The following is a 27164-nucleotide window of genomic DNA, read 5'->3' on the forward strand; positions in this document are numbered from 1 at the left end:
TCTTCCTTACATCAGGGACATGTGCCTCCAGGAAGCAGACTAGAGTGAGGAAGAGTGTGCTTCTCCAGGAAGCAGAGCAGAGCAGAGCAGAGTGTATGTCCATCCTGGACGTACGGCACACTGTAAATGCGTCCATCTCCTGCTTTTCTCACCATACTGTATTCCAGGTATTTTAGATATACCAGTGACATCTGCAGTAAATAGGGACCGAGGCTGAAAAGTAAAAGCACACAATAGTTTGATCTGACAGACAACTAGATCCTTACTTAAGTTGTACGGCCGTTCAGGGTTGAAAATTACTAAGGAAATACAATGAAGGAGTAAGAGTTTTCAAATTACACAAGAGAATGAATGGCCATGAGAGTTAGAGGAAATGGTTTCATGAAAAAGAAACAAGTATTTTTCCTAGGAAAGTTCTTAAATTCAAACAAAATCTCACACTGGAGATTCAGTAAACCTCATGATACAACAAAACATTTTAGTATAGTGTTGGAAGAAATTAAGTCACAATCTATAAATTGCAGGGCAGGAATAAAATTTGTACCTTAAGGAACAATTTCATGCTGGGATCTTTGCAGAGAATACTTCTCCTGCATGTGTTAATATCATTGATATATTACCATCATACTTTTACCCTAAACTCTCATAAAAAGCCGTTAAGGTTATGCTTCATGTGTTTAACACAGGATTTAACTGCTGGACTTTACGGACACCAATACAGCACTTGTTGACATCTTTCTGGAGCCTAGCTCAGCAGTGCACCAAAACACTCTTTTTAGTCTACAAAAATGCAGATGGAAGCCTGCCATTCACCAGGAAACTCCCTCTGCCAAGGTGCATTTACAGAGCCTCTGAGTTTTGTTAAACAAACCCAAGAGCAAGCAGTTCTACAGACAGAAAAGTATAAAAACAGTGTCAGGACCGCTCTCCTGCTCCTATCTTTTGTTCCATTACGGATGATCACTGAAATTTTTTAAAAATGCAGCCTTAAAACACAAAAAAATAAAAACAAAACAACCCAAACAGTTTCCACTGTGTCCTCACGTACTGCCTGGCAGAATGGGATTATTACTAGTAGTTTCCAGATGCAAAGAGACTGATCACAAACTCATTGGCAGGACTCTGCTATGTACTTTATCCCAGCTGCAAGAGCTGCTCTGCCCCCCAGCACTGTCACACAAGGTCCATCTTCCTTCATGTAAACACAAGAAGTGCATGGACAGTTCACAAAGCAAGGGGAAACTGATTCCCCTGAAACAGGAGGATTGCCCTGCAGGTCAGGCATAACTGCAGCTTTCACAGCAAGCACAGATGAACACACCGGCACATTCCTGCTACTCCTGCAGGCAGAAGTAGTGTGACACTCAGTGAGCAGTGTGAAAGTGAAGCAGACCCTTAAATGCCATTTGCCTCAGAAGATCCCTTCAAACAGAAAATGTCTTTACTGCCTACAGATGCAGAAGTGCATGATCTCAACAGGAGATGAGGACCCAGATGGAAGACATCTAGAGTATGGCAACTCTAGTAACTCAACCTCAACCAGTCTGTCTCTGCAAGACAGCAAGTATTTTGATAGATCTCAGAATGAGCAGGCTTTGTTTCTGTGATATCACTTAACTCGTCACTGCTGACAACTGTCTTCCATTTATGTTTTTCTAGGGCACTGGCTTGTACCTGGAAACATTCATCTTAGCATGGCCACTGCCACGTCTGCCAGCCACTCCTCAATCCAGAGTACTACGTACAAGGGTCACAGCACCACGTCTCCTCTTTCCATAAAGCACTGCCACGATTTCCAGGAACAGACCAGTTTATTTTCCTCTTTCCAAAACTAACATTACTGCTACTGTAATCCTGGAAAAGAGATACCCAGGGGAGAATCAAACAGCAATAACAGAAGTTGTGAAAACAAAATGGCTTCCTTCCATCTGTGAAACACAACCACTGGGGAGGGAAAAGGCAGAATGCTTTGAACAGGAATCTCTGCAATAAGAGTTTATTTAGATGTGTCAGACAGACAGTGTCCTGCTGTGCTTGTCCCCAATTATCTGGAATTAGAAATAAGATGGGGAGAAGATTGCAAACCTTTGATCTGAAGCAGAACAACGCCAGTTTCACGGTATCAATCATGTCATACCCTTAGAGGCAGCCAAGCCTGAGATCTGTTCCTAAAACTATCATACATCTTATCCTGTATCCACTGACCTCCTTTGATCCAAATGATGAGTAACATACACAAAATGAAAGCATCTTGTAGAAGAAGATGAGACCTGCCTGTAACCCCGTGGCTGCAGCTTTGGGAGAAGCTGAACTAGTTTAAAGTTTTTTGCCAATGAAAAGGAACATCAGGATGGGCTTCCCCTCCTCCCCTCCCTTCATTCTGCCCCTATACCTGAGCAGACAGTATCTTCCCTCCTTTACATAATCACGACAGACCATCCTAAGCCTGGGTTCTTTTTGTCTTGAGTTAGTCTGGGAGAGGCAGAGAGAAAGGCTGGTCAGAGCAGAGCAAGGCTATGCCCTCCCTCAGTTCTGGGGAATCAAGACACTGTATCACCCCGAGTACTGCCCTCCTTGAATACCATTGGAAAGGTTGCCCATCTGTGTCACTTTAGAGCATCTCTAATTTGCCTCACCTGTAATATTTTTTTAATATTATTTGACTGGAGTTAGGCCCACACATTATTTTTTTCTGATTACTCCAGACATCTCTGCTTTCTATTAGGACTGCAGTACTGCACAAGCACTCAGCCTTGGTAATTGCTCATGTTAAAGTTTTCTGCAATCATGGCAGAAGAGAAATAGAAACTCAGATTTAGGAGAGACCTACCTAAAAATGTTATTAGCTTGCTGGTTTATTTTAAATTATGAAGGGCACAATCATTTTAACTTAAAAGCGTTTTCTTATTGAGCAGCACAAACACAGTTAAGTCTGTAGCACACATTTCATTAAAATAAAATATCTGTTAATTAAGTAACAGATTTACTGCCAGCATTGTGAGTCCTAAGTATTTTAATGCACATATTCACAGCATTTTGTGTAGTAATGTACAAATGCATATACTTTACAAATGTATGCATAACTATCCAACTTCAGGGACAAATGCACATTTCACAATTCAGTTAGAAAATACAGCTCTTCCACAAAATAATATATCCAATGCCTGACACCTATCTTCACTTATTTGAGATAACTAAGTTTAAAGCATAACTGCTAATAATATACTGTCCTCCCTTTTTAAGGATACTTAATGTCACAACAAAACACAAACCTTCATTTTCCACTTTCACCAGGAAAGCATTTGAGATCTCCTAGATCCAACATGTATTTTAAATAGAGGTTTAGAATTAAAAACTTGATTAAAGAACAGGAATTTAAATAGCCTAAACTTATCTATCAGTTAACAAACAAATTTATGTGGCCATATCTGAACACACACATCTAACCACTTGAAGTGTGCCAAGAGATACAACACTTCCTTCCTGTGATTTTTAAACCTAGAGGGACAGTGAACTTAGAAAAATTTGTCCAAGCACCACTGTTTCGAAAATCAGCAGAGGTTTTCAATGATCAGATGACCAAAAAAGCAAACAAAAATGTTATCTGCCATCTGAAAAAATTATGTATCATTTGAATACTCCTACTTAAATGAGAGTATTAGAATAATGTCAGGATAAACTTCATACCCAAGCTTCACTACCTGCAAGGATGAATACCTACTGAAGCTAAATTGTCTCCTAAAAAAAACATCAAGAGATGAACATTGCTGAGAAACAACCTTTATCTCTTTAAGTGGTAGCAGAGTAAATTGTGACACAGGAGGAAACGCCTGTTTCAACCTAGATAAAGAAGTCTTCTTTCAGATAAGATTTCATTTGCATCCGCGTTTAGCAGCAAATTAATTCACAAGCTCATCTCTCAAGATGGTGGAGACGTTGGGAAAAAACACCCAAATAACCCAAATCAACAAAACTTCCTACCCTTTAATAGAGAATTTCCAAGATTTCAGGCACAGCACCCAGTTATCACAAATTTAGTGCAAGCTGGTAATAGAGATGGAATAGTTGTCTTAACATATGAGCTAAAAACACAACAATTTCTGCAATTCTAGGAGTGACAAAAATATATGCACATAGAAACAGGCTTATGAAAGCATAGGGAAGGGAAGTTGGAAGGGAAGGGAAGGGAAGGGAAGGGAAGGGAAGGGAAGGGAAGGGAAGGGAAGGGAAGGGAAGGGAAGGGAAGGGAAGGGAAGGGAAGGGAAGGGAAGGGAAGGGAATTAACTTGACTCTTCTTCCTAGCTTTTCCTCTCTGTAATAAACTCCTATAACAGGCCTTGCAGATAAAACCTGACAGGCCTATACTTTTAATTAGTCCTCATGTGGCCAGGATACTATTTCCCTACTACATACAGTGTTCAGTTTTCAGTAACTACAGGAAAAATTTGAAGCAGTCTCGAAGTTAGTCCAAATTTTAAACCTATACACAGATGAGCTGGATTAATTCAAATGAATGCACTTCCAAGACATACGTATTTGTGTGTCTGTGCATCTGTCATCTATATCTCTAGTAAGCAAAACCCCACAGATATTAAGTTACCTGTGTTAGTAACTTGGAGTATTTTCAATGGTTTGAAAAGAAAAAAAACAAAAAAACAAACAAAAACCCAAACACCCCACAACACTTCTCTGACAACCACATGAAATAAAATTAGATCCCACTGTACTTCAGAAAAAATTCTGTTAAACCAGAGTTCAGTCCATAAACATTAGCCCCTTACATCAAATGTAGCTTATAAATGATTAAGCTTTAACAATCACACCCCACTCTAGTAGGTCAGATAAAATCTGCTGCTTCTTAATTGGCAAAATATTTCACCAGTCTGACTAATCATTTGACAGTAGTTAACCCCTTGATTCCATGTGTTTAAAGATTAATATTTACAGTGTTCAGAAAGTATAAGCCAGTTACTTAAAAACCCCTATTTGCAGCTCATTTCCTCTGATCTGAAAATACATACAATAGCTACTAGCCAACAACAACTCTATGCAGAAATAACTTTTTTTAAGATTTACATTAATTACAACTAGAAACCTGGTGGTCTGAATTCTATTTCTGATTCTTTATGATCCAAGAAGCTAATTCAACTAATTTTCTCAATTAAAATCTTTACAATCATACCTAACCAAAAATATCCCTGAAAAAAATCACCTGCTCAAACATGTGAACTCTACTGCTGAACAAATCTCATTTTCTCAACAAGCCAAAAGCAGAGGCTTTTCTTATATTTCTTCAAAAGAGGAATACCAATTCTAGAAAGCTAAACTTAAAAAAAATTGTTTCTGAAAATCTCTTTGGAAAAACTAACATATATTAACACAGCTCCAAGTAAGGATTTTTAAGCAAGCACCAAAAGCAAAAGATATGCTAGAGAATAGCTGAATTTTACCTTTAATCCCAGCATGTTAAAAAATCTTTTTTCCTTTTCATCTATAATAAAAAGCAGTCATGTATAGCAAGCAGTACATCTTCCAATGCTTTTTACTGGAGCCATTGGGTTTCAGCTCCCTGGAGATAATCAAGCCTTGAGTATGAAGAATGCATCACAGTGACAAACAAGGGAGACATCACATGACATACTTCCAACATATTCGAGCAAATAACACTTAATTCCCTTCTTCTGGTGATATTGTGAGTGAAATTTCTAACACAGCTGATCACTCAGTGTGCAAAGTTAACATCAAGTTGCTCATGCTGTAGAACTGGGAGGAAGCTGGTTTCTGAAATACACATCTAATGAGACAGCAGTGCAGCAGCCAGCCTGCCTGCCTGCCCCACCACCCTGACAGCTCAGCAGTCAGCTCTTTGATGGGCTGGAGACTTCCTTTCACTGGTGACAAAACATGGGCACTTATAACATGCATTTTTTTCTGCATCAGAAACCTAGCACCAGCCTTCATCACCAATTGGTGGTAAAAAAACTATGTTCTGATTAAACATGAGATGGCTGTCATGCCTCACATTCTCCTGACTCTCTGAAGTTTCATACATTTTCCATATATTTAAGAAGTTACCCACAACCAGCCATGCTCCTAAGTAGAGGGCTCAGAGATGGTAATTCCCAACTCCTACTGCAGGCACCAGCTAAGTCTCAGAAAATCAGGTTCTTTCAAGCATTTTCTCTGTCCTCTTGGCTCTCCTACTCTCGAGGTCAGCTTCAATAAGATGGGAAAATCCTCCAACTCCTCTCCTTCTGACAATTCTGTGACCTGGTGGTGAGGATACTTGGAGGTGGTGATGACAGGTGGGTTCCCCAGTGTGCAGAGAGATGGGAACACAGGTCATCCACTTTCAGTGGAAGCACCCCAACTGGCAGGCATAGGGTGGCTACAGGACTACCTCTTAAAGCAATACGCTGTGGGACTACAGGGCAGGCACAGTTCTTTTACCTACACCGCCTCAGGAGAGAGTCCCGTGTTGATAGAGATGCCCAGCACCCACCAGCCAGCTGGTGGCACCATGTCAAAAGTAGACAGGAGGTAAGCAGCAACACTGTCCATGGGCTAATCCTGCAAGACTCACCATTCCCTTGGAGGTCTCTGGCTCTTTGTACTGACTCTACAAACATTGCAGACTCTAAGATCAGGTAACACGACTCAGGTGGCAAATTTTTCAGCGCTACATGGGATTCAAACATGGAGTTGCTTTGAAGCTGCATCCAGCACTTTTATGACTGAACACACTTGTATATCAATTTCTGGCAGAATTTTAAAGTATGCCATTCTGAAAATAAATTAAGAGAAGAGAAATGAGTCAAGGGAAAGATTCAGTTTCCTTTTACATGCATGACTCATTTTAATTATCATCCTGCAGGCAGATCAGTTAATTGCTAGAAAGAACTGATTATTTACTCCTTTTCTCATTAGGTAAGAGCCATTGCACACTCAGACTGAAAAATCATAACATGAACTAAAACCAGACCTTGCTTTATATTTCTAGCATTTTTACTTCCTTTTGTATTTTACCCTATTTCCAAACAATACTTTTTGGAAAATAATGGTAAGTCTACACACTGCTAAGGCATGTTTTTATTTTTTTAACATCTGAACTTGGTTACATAAGCTAATAAAGCATTATAGTATCAATTTTTTAAACTAAGTATCCAGATGCATCTCTAGAAGTTTATATTTAAATCAGTGAATTAGGAACACTATTTCACAGCATAACTCAGTACACGGGATTTTCTTCAAAGCACTTATCAGATCGAGTTTGTTTTTATTTTACTATACTGTAAGGGATCTCAAATTAAACTAATTTTTCAGACAAGAGAAAAAAGGACAGAAATTTTAACTGCTTTTTAGGGTCGTGTGATATCCTTCAGGGTTTTTTTGTGGAACAGCAGAAGTAATGCTAGAAAGAGAGGACAAAAATCAAATTGAGCCCTGGTGATATGGCAAGTGCTCAGCTAATGAAATCATGCCAAAACTAGCACCTATAATTAACATACAATGGAATGGCAATGATGAAATCTCAAAAAAAATGTTATCTTTCATTCAGTATGAAGGAATTGTATATTATGGGTGGGAAGGTATCTTTTTTTTTCTAAAGAAATCAGATACATACATTGGTATTTCAGCCTGGAAATAAGACACGGCAGGTATAAATGCAGTCTCCCAGCTGCCATGATTTATTATTGAAGAGTAATATATCTAGAGAAATAATCTGGATTTATGAACATTCTCACTTATGCTGAGAATCTTCAAGATTGCATTATTTCAAGGACATATTATTTCAGAGAGGAGATGTCTCCAAAAAAGCATTCAAACTTGTGAGTGGGCAGAAACCCTAGGCCACTGGTTGCTGGCAAGGTAAGCACTGGTAGGGTCCATCTGGCCAGCTAAGTGTGGCAATGACTGCATTGATGTAGAGGTGACTGCACAGCAGGGAGGACTATCCCACAGGCTAACAAGGGCAGAAAGTAAAGCCAGGTAGAAAGCACACGTGACTCTGGCTGACATGGCAACAGTGTTGTGTTTCAACAACTTCCCTTCCCCTTCCCCTTCCCTTCCCTTCCCTTCCCTTCCCTTCCCTTCCCTTCCCTTCCCTTCCCTTCCCTTCCCTTCCCTTCCCTTCCCTTCCCTTCCCTTCCCTTCCCCTTCTCCTTCCCCTTCTCCTTCCCCTCCCCTTCCCCCTCCCCCTCCCTCCACCACCTTCCCCTTCCCCTCCCCTTCCCCTTCCCCTTCTCCTTCTCCTCCCTCCCCTCCCTGGAACTTGCCTTCCCAGAACTTCCTTCCCTAAGAACAGGAATGACATGGAACTGTTGGAACAATTCCAGAGGTGGCCACAAAAATGATGAGAGGGCTGGAGCACCTGTCCTGTGAGCACAGGTGAGAGTTTAACTGTTTCAGCTATGAGATGAAAAGGCTCCGGGGTGCTCCACTTTACAGCACCTTCCAGAATTTAGAGGGGGCCGACTAGAAAGCTAGAGAGGGACTTTTACAGGGGCATGGAGAGACGAGACAAGGGACAATGGCTTTAAACTAAAAAAAGGGCAAATTCATCTTAGATATAAGGAAGAAGGCTTTTACTGTCAGGGTGGTGGAACTCTGGAGCAGGCTGCCCAGAGATGTGATGGGTTCCCTACTCTGGGAAGCATTTAATATCAAGTTGGATGAATCCCTGAGCAACCTGATCTAGTTGAACATGTCTCTGCCCATTGTAGGGAGGTTGGACTAGATGACCTTTAAAAGTAGCTTCCAACTCAAAGTATTCTATGATTCTATTAAACAGATTCATACCTCATCGAACTAGAAAGGCAGAAATGCTACATAACTCAAGCCATATGACTTCCCTGAAATAATTCAGCATTGAACTACAGTTTATTTTCCAGGGTGGAGAAAGCTATGGGGTGAGGGAAACTGTTATCTTGATTCTAGCATTGATTTTAACTTTCTTAATGCTAGCCTATCTCAGTCCACTCTAGATTTTTATGGCTCTTCTCTGGAAACAGTCAACATCATCTTATCTCATCTCATCTCATCATATATAGGCATTAGCAGGTCATTCCAGTAGCAATTGTACCAGTGCCAAATACATGATATAAACTCTACTCCTAGGCAGAGCACCTCATTTTTATTCTCTCGAATTGTGACAGGTCTTTCCTCTTATCCTTGGATCTTCCCTCTATGTTGACAACTTATGTTGAGCTGATTATCTGCTGTGACCCTCTTTTCAGAGTTGCCACATTTCCACATGACATGCCAATGGAGTTATTCGTATTTCTCATCAGGATGACTTTCACTTCAGAATTTCCAACCTGTCCACATTACCCTCTCTTTCTGTTATTTGTCATTCCACTATCTGCTGTATGTTACTGGCATGGAAAGCATTAACTTTTTGCATCACTGGTGATTTTTAAACTCTCTTTTCACATGGCAGGTTGAACAAGAATTAATCCAGAAATATATAATGCCTCCACTGCCCTGAAAGTCAGGCTGCATGACCACAGCAGGGTCAGAGCCTTGCAAGCTCTGGTTTTGTGACTCTCCAGAGGCTCACATGGGTAATGTGATTTCTGTCACCAATAAAATAACCAGTGAAGAGACAGCAGCTTATCTGCAAATCCAGCTAAACAAGAACAGCTCCATATTTACTGTTACATTAGGCACCTGTCAGTTAGCCAGGTCAAAGCTGATACTTTGATTTTGTTTTGGTTAACTTTGTGAACAAAAACGATTGTTGAAAGGTTAAGTACTTCACCTAAGTCTATTACACAACTTTATCCATCAACTGAACTTGTCACTTCACTTAAAAAACAACCTAGAAATTTTCATCAGATGAATCTTCCACAAGCCTGTAACAGTCAGCATTAGTTTTATACAGTTATTCTATTGCCTATTAACCTCAATCCCACCAAAGACGGCCCAATGTCATGTACACAGCCTGCCTCTTCCAGCATTTCTATCCTGTCCACCCAGCACCTTTTCCCTGGAGGAAGGAGAGCATGGTTTCCAAGGCAGTACCCACTGCTCAAGGAGTGAAATATTGCTGCCTACCACAACCTGATGCAGAAGGTCAGGACTGAAACTACCAACGACGGGGCCCAGTGGCCATTCCTAGTGTATCACTGCCTGCTACCTTCTCAGGCAGCAAGGGCACTCTGACTGTTCAGGGCTGACAGCACAGTCACTCACACATCTGTACATTCAGCTCTCCTCCCCAGCAGTCCATAACAAAACACAGATCCAGCCCATAAGTCTATTGTACAACATTAAGTCATCACATGTAATCTAATAAACTAGATAAACTAGAGACAGAACACTTATGTCATATTCTAGTCTCTGACACTTCTCCAAAAGAAAAAAAAATTGGTGGGAAAGGTGAAGAGGATGGAGGTGAAGAGGATTAACAGAACAAAGAACTTAACTACTCAACTTTTCCAGATTTTCTGAATGCACTTTCTTTGGCCTTGGTGATTTTAATGGATTCTGTTTATGGCTGTAGTTATTAGACTGGAGCCTGTTTTGTTACAGATTTCTGGTAAGTGCTACAGTGTCTGTTCCAAATACTGAATAACATTAATTATAAATATCTTGTTAGTTTTGCTCTCTCATTTACAGTTATGACATTCATACTAATACCCAAACTGTAATGTGCAGCTCAATTTGCTTCTTATAGAAAAAGCTCAACAGTTGTGAGCACAGCGATCAGGACAATGAAACTCAAGGGGCAGAGTTTTGACTTCTCCTAAAGAAGATTTGTAGGTGACTCCTCAATATCCAAAAACTGAAGTCACCTGTGAGATGAAATAGGTGTGAAACTAAGTTCTGATAACACTGATTACTACTCTCCCCTAATAATTTAAACCACAAATGATTAATGTAAAAAACTATTATTTTTTTAATTTCAGATTTAATACAGATATACTGTGTATCTTAGAAATGAAAAGACATCTGAAGTTTAATAGCTGGCACTGGGAAGCATTCTGAGTTGTGTCATGATGAGAAGACATAATCTGCAAAGCTCTTAAAAATTAAGAATCTACTGTATAGCTGCATACAATGGCTAAAGACCAGACTCTGGGACCCACAAGCTCTCCAGCAACTGTATGCTCTCAAATAATTTACAAAAAATTTGATGTTCTTTCAGAATTTTAAGACAATTGAAAATAAGGATGGAGCACTTACTATTGGAAAAGGGTTTTTACTGTGACTACATCAGCTATGCTGGATTTGGGTTTTTAATTAAATTTCTAGCCTACAATTTACATTTCTGCACATGCAGAACTAATTTCTTCTCATCTATGTGATCTTAAGCATATATACCATGTATAATTTTGATGGGTAGAAGCCACACATTTCAATTCACTTCCTTTTCCCCTTCATAGTACCTCTAAATTTCATCAGATCTCTGTGGTACTGCCACACCATCACTGCCAAATGGGTCATCTGTCTTTCATCACTTTTCAGAAAAGTAATTTTTTTCAATTTTAGATCAACAGATCCACCTAAACTTGAAACCCAAATATATAGCTAAAGGCTGTCTACAGTTATTCCTAGTTATTAAAATTTTCAGCACCAGTTCATATTATAATTGATGCTGGTATTTTCCAAGTGTCAGTAAGCAGAATTTTATAAAGGAAAGGAAGATTACGTCTCATAAGTGTCAGTCATCTTCTGAGGTAACTTTAAAAATACTCAAAACTCTCATCAGCAGGAGCTCAACATTACATAATGGGCCTCTCTACAATTCCATACAGCTCCAGACAACATTAAACATTAATTCCTCCTGAAGAGAAAGAGAAGTAGCTAGGATGCTCATAGTGTTATTTGACATACTCCAGTTCCTTTTTGTTTTTAAAACCCTAAATGAAAGCTGTGTCGTGTCACCATAACAACTACAGTTCTCCTGAAAACATCTGAAAGTGTATCTCAGATAGCTCATGGTGTATCTGTTACACAGTCTTACCATGTTTTAAGAATTGGAATTTGTGTCTTCAATGCCATATTAAATAAATAAATAAGTTAGTTAAATGAATAGAATTAGGCTTTTGTAAGTGACTGAAAAATAAAACCTGCTGGGTTGGTACCTCAAGACAACCTCCCAGTACTGGACACCCCTTCCAAAGCTGCTGACTTGCAGACTCAGAACATTCTACTTCTACCAAAGTCAGATCAACCATAAAAAACCCAAACAAACAAACAAAACCCTCCAAAAACCAAAATAAACAAAAAACTCCCAACCAAACCCCCAAACCCCCAAAAAGCTGAAACCAAAAAACCCCAAATGAACAAAAAAAAAATACAACCTAAAAGCCCCCAAAACAAAACATTAAAAAAACCCCAAACATGACAAAGTTAAAAAAAACTCAAACAGCAACAGATTTCTTAAGTCAATCTTTCTCTCCTTTCACTATTATCTACACCCATTTCTTTCTCAAATGTTTAACACAACTTCGTTACTTGACTGAAAGAATAATAAATACAGACTCTGAGGAACTGACAGGAGCAGGAGATTAAAAAATTCAAGGTACTAAAGTGAACATGCACTTTTTTGAAGCGATTCTCTTCATTTCAGCTGAAACAAGATAGACGCTCCATTTAACAGACAGAATTTCAATACAAAAATCAATACTTGAAATTTTATCAAGAAACTGACACCATTTAATTTTCTGCTATTCTGGTCCTATCACAATGAAGTCCAATTTAACATCTAATTTTGCATCATCTGTTATGAGAGGAAAGCAAAGATATTATTGGAGTCTGTTTCAGAATAAAACCATTACACCACAGATAATGCTTTAAATTTTCATGTTAAAAAAATTCCTAGCTATAATGAAAGACCAACTGATAACAAACATGTTTTCCTAATAGCAAAACAATGTCCCTCAGTTATGTTCCAGAATACTGAAGTTTCTTAGAAGCACTTTTTCTCAACAGCAGCCATGCCAGAATATGGACAAGTTGGGGAATTGGTTGCTGCTTTAAAAGTCAATCCATTCAACCATTCATGCAACTAACAAGCCTAATAGTTCAGCAATGCAGTGAAAAAGTAACTGTAAAAATGGATAATCTAACTTTGCTTTTACAAACTTTTGATTGTTATAATTTTTTGGGCAACATTTATCTTTCTAAAGCATCAACCATAAATGCACAAACTATAAATGAAAGCAGAAAGAATCACAGAAAGCTTCCTCAAATTATGAAGTGAGCAAGTGCCTCATGACTTCAAAATTTGTATTTGCCAGGGATTGATAATTAATTTAATGAACCACACTTCCTGGCAGTGTGCCAACCCACCTCTTAAGGAAACACCAGAAGACTGTATGACTAGAAATGCAGTTGGTAACTGATTTATCTGAGAAGTAAATTGTGAGCAGTGCTCATTAATTCATAAGAAGAGATACAGTTATGCGGTTCTGGAAGAGGAATGGAAATATCTCAGCAATTCCTTTTATTCAAAAAATTCTGCTTACCTGTTTTTAAAAACAGAGGTCTTATTCCTTTGTTTTGTCTGACCTAGTTCACTGCCTATTGGTTAAATTTAAAATTTCCAGTAACTGATTACATTAATCATCGGACATCATCACACATTAAAGTTTCCCAGACATGAAGAATGAAAGGGTTAATGATAAACCTACACATCTAAGTATCACCATGCACATTCTGCATATTGAAATCAATATTTGGCAAATATTTCCATTACAACTTCTAACACAAGTTCAAAAACTAACAAACTTTAGCAATAATGAAGCTAAAGTTCATCTAAAAACAACACAAACCCACAAACGGTTCTCAGAAATTGGAAGTAGGCAATAGATAGTCTGCTCAGTGTAGGTTAATGCAAGACTGCTCAATACAGCACTGCTTTCTGAACAAAGCAACCCACTTAATTTTATTTTATCTGACTTATGCAATTTTTGGTATTTGATGGGAAACAGTTCCAGAGAAAATTATTTCAATACAAAACGTAACACTGACACACAGCTCACAATTTTCTTCATTTCATTATCACCTTGTTTCTTTGACCTAGTTTCACCACTGTTCAAAAAGTCTATTAAGAGTAGTTTTGTTTTCCTCATAAATCTTCCCACCAACCCTTTGATCCTTCTAACACCTTCTTCTTAATTCCTGTGAGTCCATCAACAACTTTTCATAACAGGTACCTTGAAATGCCTGCAATCCAAACAAACGTAAATGTAAATGGACAAAGAAGTGTTTATAAAACAGGAAAGAAACATTTTTTCTCTCCTCACCTTTGTTGGTCCCGAAAATATTTTTTGCATACAATTGGAACTCATAATTTTTCCTTACTACCTCAAACTCAGATCTTACAGATTCTCCTAGTTCTTTAGTAGTTTTTAGGTTTCTTGGACCCATTTTCTTTTTAGTTTAAACTGCATAACTGCATAATATTAAATAACGTATTTCAAGATAAAACTCAGTCTCTTCCTCTTAATTTATTTGGGATGCTTGATGTTCAGTGAGATATGATAATATGATGTCTATCTGATGATATTTTCTTCAAAAATTTCTGTCATGGAAAATCATGTAATAGGTGTTCTGCATGGCAAGTACGGTCAAATGGTACTTTTTTCGCATGTCTAATCAATCAAAATTAAGACTGTGTTTTTTTCTGAGACTCAAAATACATCACAAAAGTTACCAATGTAACAAACAACCACTTTATCATAAATATTAAACATCATAAAAACTGCAACACACAGACATTTGCTTTTATAATATTTTCCAGACAGTACACATGTTTAAAAATTTAACTATTCACACATTTAAACAGCTATATATCTTGTGCTGGGATAAACCAATGTGTAGGTGGTGAATCTTCCAGCTGAGCTGCACAAAAACATTAGTACACAGAAAAATAAGTGAAAGGGAGCCAAAATATTTCCCCTCTACAGGCAGAAGCTCATTTAAGCCTATGAAAAAACATAGTCATTAGGAAAACTTAGTTTATCTTCTGTTTCTGAAAGGATTTAATAAATAACAGACATAACTACAGTGTGGGCCATGTTCAGGAAATCTGTGAGGTCTCTTGGACCACACACTTCCTCCAGAAAGTCACACATATTAGTGATGAAGCAACTCACCCACCCAAGGCAATGCTCAGATCACTTACATATGGCTGGAAAAGGAGAGAGAGACATTCTCCAAATGGTTACCAGCACCAAGAGCTACCATCATTGCCAGACTCAATGCCAGCTATCCCAGTGGCATTTGAGGATGCAGGAATAGCTACAGGCCTCTTCACAGGCTTGAACTCCCCAATAATCCAATGCAAACGGGAAAAACAAAGCCTTCTGTTGACTGCTTCATTTACTTTTCAAAACTTCAAGATGCAAAAGCCCTCAGAGCTACAAAGGTCTCTGAGCCACAGTCAGCAACCACAAAAGTGGGTATGGATGATATTGTGCCAGCCTACAATGCAAAGGAAACCTACATGCAAAGGAAAAGGAAAACCAACTACTTCCTGATCATGTTAAATTACAGAAGAAGTAATGTGAAATTTTTCATTCAACAGCTGCTTCTCCTCCAACTGGCTGACAGGTTAGGTATGTCAGCCCTTTCCAAAAAAACAAATGTATCCTATCTTCAAAATAAGATAGGTCACAAAGGAGCCATTCAAAAACTTGGCTCTCAACAGATCCATAATCCAGTGGGATGGACCAACTACTGAATCATTTATTCCACTGTGAAGGCATGTGAACTTCAAAGAAAAAAGGAGGGGAAAAAAACAGAAAAAAAAATCAAGCTTCTGCAGCCTAGACAGTTTCATGCTAACTATAGCCATATATAGTTTTCTGCTTTAAATCTTTATCTCAGTCAAATGAAAACACACACACACAAATAAAAACAACTAAAATAAATTATGCATGGAGAAATTAAGATTCAAAGCTTAAAATCAGCCTCTACTCACTAAGGACAATGCTGAGCAGCAATGTTCATTCCTCTTGGTTCATAGACAAAGACTATACTAGATTATTAAACCATTAATGGCATGCACATGTTAAAACAACAGAAAAATACAATTCAAACTAGTTAAATTCGGAGCTATGAGGACATGTAACTCCTCCAGGATCAAATAATTAATTTAGTTATATGTAAAAACAAGAACAGTGGCGTACAGCAAAGAGACTTTATCAAGTTGCTATTTGTAAGCAGCAGACAGAAGAGGTTGGTGGACCTATTTATTGTTCCTTAAGCAGGACACCAGCTTCACTGCAAGACCAGCACAAAGACTATTTCTATTATCAGGTAATGAGACAAATGCAAATACACTCTTCGCTTCTCTCAAACAAAATCAAGATGCCTGTGGCTACCCAAAGACAGAATGCTCCCGGTCCTGAGCAAAGAAGATCACAAAGAGGGGCCCCTTGCACTGTCACTTGGACCTTCTGCCTTCTCCTCTCTTGATGACTACAGTGCCCCATGCACAGGACTCTTCAAGACATCTCTGTATACTAAGCCATATTAAATCCTTATTTGTTCCTATTTAATGTAAAGCGTTTTTTGTTATTCTCACCAATTACAGTTCCTTTAGGAAAAACAAATATTTGACCATACCTGCTTCCTCTTTAAATAAGAAGATACATAGTGATGTTCCGAACTTCTGAGGCTATGCAGAAAACCACAGGAAACAAACTTAAAAACAAGCCTCTGTTTTCTAAAGAAGAAACTTTGTATTTCTGAGAATTTGACGGAGGAAGGACACATAATGGTCCAAGTCAGCCCGCAAAAACTAAGTAGCAGAAAATTGTGTTTCCCCCCAGACTGCAAACCACTTCACCGTACACTGGGACTGGAAGTGCTCATTCCTCAGCTATCAGACCAACTTCCTCCTATGAGCTGTAACAGCTGAAGGCTTTGGAATGGATGTGGAGTATATTTCACTTTTGTAAAGATGGCTACATATAAACTGCTCTCGTCAGCTGAAAACTTGTGTCTGTCTCAGGCCAGACAGACACAAGTCTGATGTACTATTACCACTAGATTTTAATTAACCAGTGCTTCTAAATAGCATTTAACATTATCAGATAGAGAAGAACACAAGAGAGCAATGACAGCACTGATACTATCAGTTTTTGTTCAGTCCTTCCAGTAAAGGAAGGTGCATTGGAAAGGGAGAGATTTGTTTTCCATATTATTTGGTTTGTTTGACTCAAATATGAGCTTTTCATCCTCACTGGAAGAAAAAAAATTACTCAGTCAATATATGAGGTCAATGAACAATCAATCATGATAGATACCTAGATACAATGGCACTTTTTTTGTTCTTTTTTTTATTCAGCATAACTCAATAGCAAAAGGCTAAATGGAGAAAAACCATTACACAGATTATTTTTTTTGTTTGTTTACTGTTTTCACAGATCACATTTACAGTGTGAGCCTCTCCAATACATTCCCTGAATGTCTGGCAAAGAACCTTGCACTATTCTTCAACTAAAAGACAGTTAGATATCTTAACAGTAGCTTCATGTTACCTGGCACACTTTTAAGTATAATCAGTTAAAGACAGGTGAATCTTTCTCTGTCCATACAGGAGAGGTGTTTTAGTCCAACAGAAGAACTGGAAAACTTTACTGCCTAAAAAGAATAGTTTCTTTTTTCAGTTCCAAAATACCCAGCTGTGATGCTGTTGACTGTGACTAACTGAATTTGGCATAGCTTTAATAGTCCCTCAGAGAAGAGAATTCTGTTTGCTATATGCAAATACATCATCAGTTCAAATATTTGCAAGTACCAAATGATGATATTTGAACAAAAGAATACTTTTAGGGTTTCCTACAGTCTATTCTTAAAGCAGTCAGAAAACAACTTTACTGTTCTAGCATTAATTAATGTTCACTAGCTATGAAGAGATCAAAGTAGTTACTATATACAAATATTCCAACAATAACAGAAGAGCACTCACAGTTATTTACAACAAACTTAACCGTCTCACCTACACAAACCAAAATGTTCCCTTTCCTACCTCCAAAGCCACACACTTCAAATAAAGCCCACTCTGGTATGTGAAGCAAAGTGTATGGAGTAAAAGTATGATCTATTTACCCAAACAGCAGATGTAGTTACAGACTAGAGAGGTTCAGAGAGGAATTTCCTAATACCTACATGATCCTTTCCTCTTCAACTTAGAGTCCATTGCAGTAGCACAGGATAAATCTGGAAAATCAACCACCAGTAACACAGAACAGCCTAATACCTGGCATAAAACACCTACACTGCCACTAGGATCACTGCACAGGCTTTCCACCTCCTGGCAAAATTGCTTTTCCTCATGCCCCAAACCACTGAGAGAAGTAAACAATAAAATTGTTTACTTGATATTACAAGAATAGAGGAAACTTTTATGGGGTAAAACATGAAGCAGCCTACAGATAGCGTCTGGAGGGAAAACACTATTAACTTAACCCCCACACTCATTTTAGAAAACTCAGCCAAAACATGTTAAACATATTAATACATGACACAAAAGTAGACGTGCAACATATGGCTGTGTCTTCATTTATGCCAGATTACCATTTGGTACATTACCATTTTGTACGACCACTATGCAATACAAATTTATGCCCGAGCAAGCACAGGCACAAGCACATTTCTGTCAAGTTTGCCTGAGTGCAGGATGCAGCATTCAAGCCGACTTCACATCAGCTGAAAAAGTACAAATAATATCTGTTTAGGTATTGTCAGAGTCACAGAGAGATGAGCAACATCTCACAGAGCAGAAAATCTACTAGTATAAGGTTAACATTAAAACTGGGGATGAAAAGTTATATTTACATGAGACATTTGCATCGTGTGAGTATGGGTTTTGATTCACTTACAAGTGCCTTAAAGATGCATCATTGAATCAACAATCTAAATCAAGCCAGTAAATCAGTGTCTGTAGGGTAAAGAGCAACAAAGCATCCTCCTCCCTCTATATCCCTCTGTCCCCATCAGAGTCATAAAGGCTTTCAGTCTTTCCTCTAACTCTGTGGGGAATCTCATGTAACGTGTTCATGTAAGCAGTTAAAATGTATCTAGAGTAGAAGGGGAGATGGGCAAAAAACCAGAAAACTTTCATATTAAACACAATTTCACACACACGTAGGAGAAAATAATTCAGAAAAGCCAAGTTAAGATTACAGACATAGCTGCCTAGATTGCCTAAATGAGACAGTATGTATTATCTCATCTGGCAGTTTAGCATGACTGAAATGAAACATAATTTGCAATTGACGCCAACTGGCAGGAGACAAATGTTCATGGTAATCTTTGTGTTTTATTAAGAAAGTTCTTCTGTCTTAAATTACACGGAAAATGGATTGGAGGCTTTTGGTCTAAAAAGTACAAGGGTTGCAGATGCTACCCTGAGCTGTTAACTCATAGAAAAATGTGTCTTGAGCTTTTACAATTTAAAAGGACAAATCTAAAATTATGCCAGGTCAAATTGTCTACCCAGTACCTCTCTGTCTCCAAGAGCAGCCAAAAGCAGATGTCTGGGGAAGAGCATGAGAATAGTGTAATCATTTAGTCATACTTTCCCCAAATACACTTGTCTCCAATAATTTGCAGCTCAGGGACTTCCAAAGCCAGAGGTCATGCTTATGTATTTAATAATCCCTCACAGACTCTTTTTTCCATTAATTTTGTCCAGTTTCACTTCAATTGGTATACATTTTCAGTATCCACAACATCCTGTGGAGTTACACAACTTAATATATGTGCATGACAAAATTCCTCTTTTTGCTATTCCAAACCCAACACCTGCTAGTTTCATTTTCATGCTCATTAGCTCTTGTACTGGGAGAGAAAATGAACAACTTATCCCTAAGCCCCTCACAACACCATTCATGTTTTTATAAAAGTACCATCACATCCCAGTTGTCTCTTCTCTTCACCAATTTAACTGCTCAAGTGAGTCATAGAGCTGAAAAGAAGATCCTCATCACATCAGTAAGTATGAAGAGGATCCCATTCTGTTTTATTCTACATCATTAGAGCATCAAGACAAATATATTCTTAACTGGACAAACAAAATAGATGTGAAGTAATGAAAGGTAACCCAAAGAAAAGCAACAAAAATAACTGATGTACAAAACTCAGTGCCTGTGAAGTGAAAAAAAGCAGGCTATTATAGCTAAAAAAATACAACATACAAAAAAGAATTACTTGCTTTGTCCTAGACAGATGTAGAATGAGCAACGGTAGTATTAAATTACTACAAGAAAGGAATTAACTGGATAAGACACAAAGAAAATTTTCACATGTCATGACGATGTAAGGGAGACCACTGAGTTCCTTAGAACAAGTCACAGATGACAGATACGGATGATCCTAATCTGAGGCAGAAGAATGGGGTAGATGATGCCATAAGGTCTCTTCTAGTCCTATCTTTGTATGATCTTCTTGGGATGTCAGGTGGAATCTCTTCCTCTCAATGATTTAACAACAGCAAAATAGAAGTGGGAGGAGTGGAAGGTTAAATGGAGCTACAGGGTTGACTGCTCTGGAAAATAAGAAGTTACAACCTGCTTACAAATAAATTATTTGTTGAGACCCTTTCCTTGCCCAACTCCAAGGAACCTGTAGAAAGAATGAGGGACCACCAGCCAAGAGCAGGAGAAATTTTGCTGAAAACGTGGACTGCTATTCTCTGACCTTGCCTGGAGATTCTTTAAATCTGCTTGGGAAGCGGAGGCATACTATGCAGAGTACACACATGAGTATGTGAGACAGCCCCAGTGTACTCTTAAGGATTGTTTACCTACTGTGCAATGCATGCTGTGAGCAACAGAAAAACAAAGTAAACTGTTGATACAGGCTAGTCAAACACCAAAAAATTGGACTATTCCTAAAGCTCTGTTTTAGACAGGACCTTCACTCTTTCATGTTAACATGTACCACTTTTGCAGTAACCAAGCTCAAGAAAGGCTGGATATTTCCATACTCCATACTTGCGATAAAAGGCAAGCTCTAATTCAAGCTGCCAGGGCTGTCATGGAATGCGGTCTGGGCCACTTAGATGTAAAGATTGGTTGAAGGTAATTGCACTGATCTTATGCAGTCATGATCATGACTAATGATTGAATAAACAAGTATACACAACACAAACCAACCTCATCCACATTCTTGCAAACTGGATACCTCTGCTAAATGATCTACCATCTCAGCAGTGCAATCAGCTGGGCAGTCTGTGGAATATCTTATATGCCAGCTGTCATGTACTATGTCTATTAGGACCTTTAAAAGCCCCAAAACAGAGAAAAATGAGACTTTGTTAACTCCTCAAAGGGAAACCATACCAGATAAAAACTAGCTGGAGAAAAATCAATGCACAGAGAGAGAGAGAGAGAGAGAGAGAGAGAGATGAGATGTAAGAATGCATGAAACTTTTACTATTATGCCGTATTCATCCCACCACTTATGTTAACTTAAAATGATTTTCTAAGAGCACAGAATCATATCCACAAATATGACTGAATATAAAATTAAAATATATGCTACTATTTCAAATTTATGCAAAATAAAAGAATACAGTACAATATTAAAACTAGAACTTACATTTAAATTTTTCTTGTAAACTTTAAATTACTCAGACCTGCCTGTGCAGAATGGCATTCAGGTTTTATCAGGTGGATATTCTGAAACAGAGTTACAATTGCCAAAATTTTCATGATGACTATGAATACCTGCTGCCTTATTTTCTGAAAAAAATTCATAGAAGGCTGCAAGAACTGGAATATTTGCACAAGATATTCTCCAATTATTTTTTTAATTTATTTCAAGCATATTTATATTTCAAGCATATTTCAGTATGTACTATTTATCAGTATTAACAGTTGTGCAGAAAGATGCTGCCATTCTTTAAACAAAAGAACTCTGTTGAGGTACTCTGTACAAATACTGCTTTAGTTGTCATGACTGTCACTCACTCTCCCTCATGGGAATAGAGAAGAGAATCAGAAAAGGGAAAACTAGAAAACTCATGACACTTTAATAGGTAAAGCAAAAACCATGCACTTAAGCAAAGCAAAACAGGGAATTGAACTAATGCTTCACATGGGCAGGCCAGTGCTCATCAATCACCAGCAGAGCAGCTCATCAATCACTAGTAGAGCTCCATCACAGGTAAAAGTGACTTGGGAAGACAAACGTCATCATTGCGATCCCCTTCTTCTTCTTTTTCTTCTTCCCCTAGCTTTATTACTGAGCATAACGCTGGTTTCACACCATAGGACTTGGTGTGAAACATCCCTAGAGCCAGTTGTGGTCAGCTATCACGGCTGCGTCTCCTTCCGACTTCTTGTTCACCCCAGTCTATTTGCTATCAGAGCATGAGAAGCTGAAAGTCCTTGACTTGGTGCGACTACACCTCAGCAACAACAAAAACATCACTGTGCTATCAACATCAGTCTCATACTAAACCCAAAACATAGGACTATATCAGCTATTAGGAAGGAAAATAACTAACTCAGCTGAAATCAGAACATCAGTAAACTCCTAATATCTGATAGAATATGTACTCTTATCTGCAGCACCTTCTCTTCTGCAGGTACTTTAACAGCAGGAACAGTAACTATATTTACAACACTGTACATATATATGACTTATTAAACATTAAATAAAAAACCTCACCCCTTTATATGAAAGTATTTTTGGCAGAGCCTTCCCTCCACACACTTACTATTTGCAGATGATGTATCGAAGTAATACACACATGCTAAGAGACAAAACAAGAGTACATAACCATTAAAGACAAATGTATCTACCAACATATAATACTGGTGTATTATCACCATCACACACTTCAGTGATGAGGTCAGGTTTAGACAAATGAAAGTTCAATGAAAAGTCTGGAAAACTTGTTTACAATGATCCCAGACAAAAGCCTTGCAAGCTGCAATTCACTGACCTATGTAAACTGATTTGGCTTTCAGATAATCTCCCAGTGAATACTATTGCAAAATCTATAAACACAGATGGCACCAACTGGCACCCTATCTGCAATCTCAGCAGAAGATCAAATAAATACAGAAGATCAAATAAATACAGAGAGTGAATTTATCTTCCCACATCACAGGTAATTCTTTCCAAACAGGTTTAAGGGATTATCATTGAAAGCTGAACCAAGAAAGTCCTGTCATGGCTAACCGAAGTCTCAACCACCCTGAGAAGTCACACTGCTCAAACAAAACAGATTTTAAAACTGTATGGCTTTTAATAAAGTAATGCAACATTCAATTCAGACCAGGCCCTGGTTATAATTGGTACAATCACAATATTGACCATTTCTATTAGCAGTAAACTCACAGGATTTTCTCCTAAAGCACCCTTACAGAAAAACTTACTTGGGATCAAGAGGGATGAAAAGGCTGGCAAGCTACTGTCAAACTTTAAGGTAAAGTATCAGTTGTACTATTAAGGCATAGTATATTATTCTATCTACAAAACTTACTGCTACTGATCTGGAACAGAATGACAAGATTGATACTTATTGCTGAATTTCAGAAATGATGTACTATAAAGGCATATATGTATGCAATATCAGGCATCAGCAAGCATGAAGATCACTTAGTCAACTCTAAAGCTACTATTGTTTGTATAATTAAAATCCAAAACATATTCATCAGTAAGATGTAAGATACCACATAGAATGCATCAGTCCAAAAATACCTTTACCATCTTTAAGATGACATTAAGTATTAAGACAAAGAAGACTGAAAATACAGCAGTGACACCAATGACAAAGGAGACTGAACAGCTGTTTCAGCAATATTGCTTCATTGATTGTTTCTCAGCAGTAGAAACTATTAAAGGTGAAAAAAATCAGCTAAAATAAGCCTTCCTTGTGTGTCTGGGTTCATTATAGTACTCTCAGTGGCTGAAACACAAAATTATGCTTTCTTCAAGACATTTTTGCTCTTTTTATGGTATTTCATTCTCATGGTTTATCATTTAGTTCATGTGTTTTCCCCAAAGGCTTCAGAGAAACCCTTAAAGAAACCCCAACCAACAACATCTAAAACAAAATACATAAGAAGTATTTTAGGGAACAAATTGCAGCAGCATTTCTCTCATGCATCAATGTCTCATATATTCTGGATTCTCCTTTGAAGAATCCACATCTAACTTAACTATAGAGCTCCAAACTGAAAAAGACACTATGATTATGAGAACCAGAAGACAATGAGAACTGGAGAAAATAATTTTTAGCAAAAGACCATGCTTTTTTTGGTTTTTTGTTTGATTTTTTAAATTACATTAGTGAGTCAGAAACTGGAACCCACTGATTATGTGAACAGCACAACAGTCCCTAAATATCTTTTGCTGTGATTTATTTATACTCAATCATGGATACATAGTGGAAGTGTCCAACTGCTACGTATATTGCCACAGTTCAGAATTTCAGATACGCTCCTGATCCATTCACATAGATCAGGTACATTTGCAATCAGCTGTTTGCTGTTGCAGCAAATCTATAATTTAATTAATTTTCCACTGTAAAAATAAACTGCATTTAGTTTTCTTTGGAATTACCTACCACAAAAATGTCTTTTAGGAAAATACTTCTAGGAAAATTGATTAACTGTTGTTGAAATACTTATTCATGGTTAATGTCTCACCTGCTAGAGTTGTAAAGCGAAACAAAGGCAAATTAAAAAGAAATTAAGACCTCAGATCTGCAGGTTTTTCCCAAAATGCCTCACCTTCTGTCAGCAGTACAACATGAAAATATCACTTTTCTTACAAGACAGTAAAACCGTACTTGTTTAGACAACTTTCACAGTATCTGGCCACATCTCCTGAGCAATTTTAAAAGGCAAGGGATAACAATACTATTTTTTTAAACTGGGCTTTACAAATGCCTTATATTCAGCTTTATTCCAATTCATCCATATGTAGGACAGTGATTTTGGAAAAATGTATCCTGTTAGTTCCACTTTCCCAGGGCAGATTTTAGGCATCACAGCTCAGGAGTATCCTGTCAATTTTCAAGAAAGATAAAGAGATAGAAGGGAAAGCTGAAAAGCCAGAAGGGAAAAGTCTTTCATATTATTTTAACAGACTTGTCAACTACATCAGCAATTGTCTTTGCATCAAAAAAGGGCTCTGAGAATCAGTAACATCTTCCAGCAACTTGCCACCTCTTTCCTTGTTCCCAAATGAGTTCAAAATGCTGACTCCCCCAAAAATTATTTATCACGTAGGCAGAAAGCAGCAGAATGGGAACTCTTGAGAGGGAAGGGAGGTACTGAAAACACAGAGGAAAGCAGGACAAAGGAAGACACAGAAAGCCCTTATTCACAGGGAAGGAATGGGGACATAAAACTGTTTCTCTTATTGCTACCAGCAGTGAGAAGCTGAGCACTGCTCTCCTCCCTACAGGCCGGATGGTGTGAAGGATCAGCCAACTAGAGGAGCTGTGTGTGCTTGTGCCTGGGCACAAACACACAAACACACACCTGTGTGTAGGAAGTGAGGACAGTTAGGGACAGCAGGGCAGCCATCACCCTCCCACTTTAAGCTTTAATAAATAGCTCTGAGGCAAACAGCAGCTTCACCAGGGGCTATTTCTATGTCGACAGACTCTTTCCTTTTAGTCTTGTAACAAGCTAGTTTAAGATGCTGAGGGTAAAATTCCCAGAAACTGTTTTCTTGCCTGATTTTTTTTCCTTCTGATTTGCAGAAATCTTACATTAGCTAGGAGCTGCCATCCTGTGTTCAACACGTCCCCTGCATTGCAACCACCACTTCTCTTTTACTGGGGAGCCCTCCAATGGGTACTCAATGTCTAACAGAGTAGAACCTTCTGGAAACACAAATTTTGATGAATAATAATTCTGTTCTCCAACACACTCAAATAATGAAGCATTTCATTTTCATGTAATTATTATTGAAACAGCAATGTTTACATCATATGCAAAATAAAACACCAAGTTTCTTGCCTGGTTGCCAACTTAACAGTCACCTGTAGCGCAGTCAGGTTCTGCTGATGCAACAACACATAGCAGTTAATAAGTCATTGTCCTACTGTATTATAGAACACCACAAGCAATCTTCACAGCTACAAGCTAGAACACGAAAAAGGATCATGGCAATTATTGGCTTCCTTTCAGTCTTTGCCAGCAGTACTTCTGATCCTAACTTACCAGCCCAGCACAATCAAGACTGTCTTAGAAGATGTGGAGGAATGATGCTTTGATTAAATAAGTAATAAAAATAACTGTAACATTCTTACACAGCAATGCTGCATCCATTCCCAGGGATTCACAGTTGTAAAAGAAAATGACACACTACTACTATTTGCCTGACGTGTGGGTACATCATCATGCAAACATTTCCCAGAATGCTTAATAAAAACAGACGATTAACTAAAAAAAAAGATAAAGTGGGCAATTTCCTCCATACTGATTAAACCCACTGCATGACTCAGAGGGAGAAATCCTGTGAAGAAAGCAGTGCTGTGACTAAAGCTGGAGTGGCTGCAACTAGCATATGGAATGAAAAACTGAGCAATGGTCCCATGAAACCATATCTGAGATAAAACCATCTCATTAACAACCATCTTAACAGTCTGCCTATACCCTGACCTAGCAATGCATGAACATGGATAGAATACTCAAGAAGATCCCAGAGATTAATTTGGTTTATATTTTTGTAGTATGTTTGGTTTAGAAAAAATAAAATGTAATGTCACTGACATTTCCCAGTTAGCCACTCTCTGTGCACAGCATAAATTTAGGTCTCTATGAATTACCATAAGGAGCATAAGGTTTCTGCCACCAAAGCAAACCCATTGAAAACAACAGGGCCCCTTGCAGGTATGAGCTTGAGCAGTCCAGAACCCACTGCAGGACTGGGACCAAGGAGACATCTTCATTAAGGGATCAGTAATGGTGCCTAAAAATGTTTCCCTAAGAAAGCTAAACCTTGTTATTAACATATATAATATTTTCTTCTGGATGAGGTCAGCTGGAGCTCTGTAATTGTGCTCATTTATTCCTACTTATACATCTCTCATTAGGATGCACACATTCGCAGGGACTCGTCTGCTTAGCTCTGGCTTGGTGTAAACTTACTGTGATGGTGCAACGCTGCTGCTCTGCCACCAGGTACTGGCAGCGTGTGCACTTGTCTGGACACGGCACTGCCAGCCCATT

At 38.3% G+C, this 27164-nt stretch overlaps 1 protein-coding gene across 2 annotated transcripts in view; it reads right to left on the reverse strand.

The window, feature by feature from the left end:
- LHFPL2 (LHFPL tetraspan subfamily member 2) overlaps nt 1-27164 on the reverse strand; it is a 119983-nt gene that overhangs the window by 91534 nt on the left and 1285 nt on the right. The gene's annotated exons all lie outside the window — the stretch shown is intronic.

The sequence above is a fragment of the Agelaius tricolor genome, unplaced genomic scaffold (assembly GCF_023055355.1).
Source record: "Agelaius tricolor isolate 1412-34295 unplaced genomic scaffold, bAgeTri1.0.p SCAF_4, whole genome shotgun sequence".
Lineage (NCBI taxonomy): Eukaryota > Metazoa > Chordata > Aves > Passeriformes > Icteridae > Agelaius > Agelaius tricolor.